This window comes from Lolium rigidum, chromosome 7 (genome assembly GCF_022539505.1).
Source record: "Lolium rigidum isolate FL_2022 chromosome 7, APGP_CSIRO_Lrig_0.1, whole genome shotgun sequence".
Classification (NCBI taxonomy): domain Eukaryota; kingdom Viridiplantae; phylum Streptophyta; class Magnoliopsida; order Poales; family Poaceae; genus Lolium; species Lolium rigidum.
Window position 1 is genome coordinate 297,022,845 of NC_061514.1, and position 4,972 is coordinate 297,027,816.

A 4,972-nucleotide genomic window follows, 5' to 3' on the forward strand; every position below is an offset into this window, starting at 1 on the left:
TGTTCTGGTGCAGCCGATCATAAGGGAAAATTGAAATTATCCATCAAGACATTATGCCGGTATTAGGGAAAATTTATCCATCATTTGTTTCATTATAGATTTCATATCTACTAGTGAGAAACTAATATCTTTTATAAACAGACATAAAACTTATGAATACTATCTTCATGCATATTATGATGTCGTAACTATGCAATGTTTGTTTTCTTGAGCAGTCTTGTGAGCAACAGTACAATATCACAACTTTCGAATTAAGCATCTCTTATTCTAATACATGGAAGTGATAAAAAAGCAAGATACATAAAACTAAGGAGCAGATATGTCTGCATACATTTCCACACATGAAGATGGATCTTTTGTATCACTTCGATGGAATACCGTTGGGCCACACATGTGGGATAGCTTTCAGTTCTAGGTCATACTTTCTGCTTACTGTCAACCGAAAATTCTCAGACTTGTCAAGGGAATCTATGCTAACTCCATCGGGGAGCTTCCAGTCAAAGTGATACAGCAGGTTTGCCAATACGATGTCCACGGTCGACGTTGCGAACACCATACCAGGGCACTGCCGCCGTCCAGCTCCAAAGGGAATGTATTGAGCATATGACCCATGGTAATCAATGCTATTGTTCTTAAATCGCTCAGGTTTAAACTCTTCAGGATTTTCCCAGTATCTCTCTTCTCTGGAAATAGCAAAGAACTAACAAAGACATCGGTCCCTTTAAGAATGTCATATCCCATAATGTTGCAATCCTCTCTAGCCGCACGGGCAAAGAGAGGAACCGGTGGATGCAACCTGAGAACCTCCTTGATGACATTTTGCATGTAGTGGAGTCCAGCAAGGTCGCTGTTAGTTATGACAGTCCGGTGCTCGCCAAGAACCTGACGGATTTCTTGTTGTGCTTTAGCCATGATTCGAGGGTTGGTAACAAGCTCCGTCATAGTCCACTCCAAAACGCTCGCTGATGTGTCGGTGCCGCCTGCAAATATGTCCTGAAAACCATCACGAGATGATGCATTATATGCATGAAGAAGAATATATATGAGAAGAATATAACATTTCGAACGGTATGGACTCTAAAGACGCACAATATTTGTTCCAAGTGAGTATAAAAGGAATTAAGATGTCATATGATGTGATGAAACCCTGCATTATTGAGAGTATCAAGTTGAGTAACGTATCTTCGGTGCATTACATATGTAGAAGAAGTTTTTAATTAATTATGTAGAAGAAGTAAGCAACGATAAATTAAGGAAAGCACTCACAAACAAGACGGCGCCCATAACATCCGTGGTAAGAGGGAATTGTAGGGTGTCTTCCCGCTGCAGCCTGAGCAGAGCACCAAGCAGGTCCTCCTCGTCGGTGCTGGAGACGCCATGGCTAGTAGCCTTGCGCTCGTCGACAATCTCGGCGATGATGCGCTGGATGCCGTCGTAGACTTTCCTCACCTCGCGCTCGCCGTTGCTGAACCACCGCACGAGCTGCGAGGAGGGGAAGAGGTCGACGAGGCTGGAGCCGGACACAAGCGTGAAGGCCTTGTCCAACTCACTGATGTATTCATCCTGCTGTCTGAACTTGCCGCCGAAAACAGCCCGCGACACCACGTCGTTGCTGAGGGCCGACACCTTCTTGCTGAAGTTGACCATGGTGCCATCCAAGGCGCCGGCGGTGATGGATCGGAGGAGGCTGCCTACCTCATCAGTCCTGATGTCCTCCATGCGCCTCACCTGCTTGGCGCTGAGGAGCTCCACCACGCACACCTTGCGCATCTGACGCCAGTGGTCGCCGTAAGGGGCAAAAGCGATGTCCTTGCCGTCACAGCCGAATATGTCGAAGGTCACGCTGCGTGTCCGGTCCGAGAAGGCCAGGTCGTTGGTCTTTAACATCAGCGACGCCGCCTCGGCGCTGGAGACCACCACCGTGGGGGTCTCGCCTAGCTTCAGGAACATCACCGGCCCATAACGGCGAGACAGCTCGAACATCTTGCGGTGCGGCACCTTGCTGATCACGTGGTGGAGACTGCCGATCATCGGGAGGGTCCATGGCCCAGGAGGCAGCTTCGCCTTGCTCTTGCCACCGGAAAACTTGACAAAACAAAGGGCCACTAACGTGGATAGGGCTGTGAAACAGAGAATGTACACCCCTTCCATTGCACCCACTTAGCTAGCTAGCTTCTCAAGTGCAGTGATCGATAACCTATTTTGTTTCTTGCCTGTCATCTTCACCAGATAATCACTACATATATACACATGCACACTTCTGTTTGTATGCAGAGTCCAAAGTCTCGGCACGTTTCGTTGGAATTCAAGGTACCTACATCACGCTGACGGCACGTGTGGTTGAAGTCATGTATTCTACCAACAACCTACGGCTGCCATCAAGATTAATTAGGGCTAAAATCACTGCGAATTGTTTACTTTATCAATTCGACTGGCTAAAGAACAAACACAAGAATTGTATGTTCTCCGTCTCCAGTTGTTCAACTGATCTGCGAAGTCGTGTTTTTGGGTCTAATTTTTGCTGACTAGTGAATCTCCACTGCTACTCTTCTATTTCTTCAAGCAGTCAAACATGTGTTTGAGGACCAATAAAAGTCGATACAGCTATATATGCATGTTTTGACTACAAGGGGTGATAGAGACGACGTCCATGGAGTTGTTTGTCCACTGGAGACACCACATTATTTACGTAGAGAGTCACTTTTGCAAAGACCTAAATCGCATGTCTGCTAATGTTTTCAACTTACAGGGCCACACGGTTTTGCTATTCGGAGTACTAGCACCTTTGACAGCCAATGTCTTGGCTCGTCGGATGGAGTAAATTATATAAAGCTGTCACAATTGGGATTCAAATACCTAATTTTCTAATTTTTGCCAAAAACTACCTGTTATCGTGCTTGGTAAACAAATCGTACTAATACCCATCTAACAACATTTTGACAACATTTCTGGTCAGTGGGGTCACTTGTCAGGGCTGACATAACTGCACATGTGGAAATCGAGCCGAGGTGGGCCATGGGGCCCACATGTCATCTGTCTCCCCCTCCTGAAAAAGATATGCATGGCAGGTACAACATGCCGGAGATGTGCCGCTCACCACCCCACACATGGTGCCCGTGCGGCACGGTCGCACCATTGTTGTCCAAGCGTGGTCGATGCTGCTCGACATGTTACACGAGGGTGGAAGACAACACTTCCCGAGGAGCATAGCTTGACGCGTTGTGGCCCTCGCGCCGATGCAGGGCGGCGTGACTAGCGCGGGAAGCAAGAGGAGCTAGGTCACCGTAGAGAGAGGGAGGCGTGGAAGGAGCGCGCGATCTTGGCGGCACTGTGGCTTGTGCTAGGGCGGAGCAAGGGCGCATGCGAGAATATGGGAGCGAGAGGATCGGAAGAGAAATGGGAGGAGTAAGAAGAAGAGAGGGAAAATAAGTTGGGGCTGACATGTGTCAGCCATTAAAGGCATGGCCCATTGACATAGGCATCCCCAATGGGCCTGCCAAAGATGGTACCCGGGGTTTACTGAAGGCCCACTACTCGAAGAATAAGAAGATTCGGGAGACCAAGATATATTAAGGAAAGCTAGAATTGTAATAGAAAGTGTTATTTGTAATCTGACGGGATGAGTTAGAAACCGTCCCGAACTCTGTAACTTGTATGAAACGAAACCCTCGGCTCCACCTCCTATATAAGGGGGAGTCGAGGGACAAAGAAAGGATCGAATCGACTGTCAACACAGCCTTAGTTTTCATAATCGCCGAGTACTTTTCGCCTAAACCTTCGAGATCTACTTGCCCTCTACTTCTAGCAAAACCCTAGTCTACAATCTGTAGGCATTGACAAGTTAATCCTTTGTCAATTGGCGCCGTCTGTGGGGATTAGAGGCTGCAAGGATCTGATCTCGATGGCACGCTCAAGATCTTCGACTTCGTCCACAGGAAGCAACGCGATGGATCGAGGTAACAAGGAAAAAACTGATCTATTCAATTTTATTCCTCACCCGCCCTCCCGTATGGATGCATGTGCCTATCTGGAGGAGCCCATCATCATGACGTTCGGAGAATTCCGATTTGGCGTCAACAAAGAAGGATCCTACCGTCTCGAAGTTCCGATCTCGTCGGAATTTTCAGCGGTCGAATCTAACTTTTCGTCGAGTGACGAGGAGTTTTCGTCGACACGATTCGTCGACAGCAAGGCCAGCGGAAAGCTCGCCAAGATCTTCAGCAACACATCCTTCGAGTCGTCTGCGGACTCCTTTATAAGCAGCGACTCCGACAGCATCGACAGCTTCAACTTCATCGACAAGTCTGCTGCCATTGGAAAGGTCTTCACCACTCTATATGATGGTGTCACCAATCCTGATAAAAATCAATGTGCAAAATATCATCAGATTTATGTGATAGAAGGGGCAGGCACATCAGACCCGCAAACATCAGAGGCTTTCGACGAATTGGGAAATCCATACGTCGATCCCGCTGACCTCAGACATGGCTTAGGCACCAAATATCCTGGATCTACAACTCGCGCAAGAGTACAGCTCCCGCAAGAAGCGTGGGATAGGGCTGCGAGGGCCATGGACGGTTCAGAACCTATGACCACCACTGCTACCGTACAAGAACTTCAAGCATATCAATATAGACTTGCTCGAGTAAGCAGAGAGTTGGAAAAACAGACAGCATCACTAAATAGAAGAAAGGAGGCAGCCTCCGTATCAAGCAGACGCCGAGCAGATCTAAGTCGACAATCAGGAAATTTGGGAGATAGTCACAGAGAGGCTCGAAGGAGAGCCCAATCTCGTCTGCAAAACATACCTGAAGCAGAAAGAGGAAATATAATTCAAAATCTCGACATGTCCTTTATGTCGATTGATGAAAGGGGAAATATCATCCCAAAAACGCCAGAGGCAGGTTACATGGCGACACAGGCGTATATCTTGGCGTCCAGACCACCTCCTGGGGACCCGAGAGAACCATTG

General features: G+C 47.8%; 1 pseudogene; it reads right to left on the reverse strand.

Moving 5' to 3' along the window:
- Positions 1–361: 361 nt before the first annotated feature.
- Positions 362–2,154, reverse strand: LOC124676012 (annotated as a pseudogene).
- Positions 2,155–4,972: the final 2,818 nt, after the last annotated feature.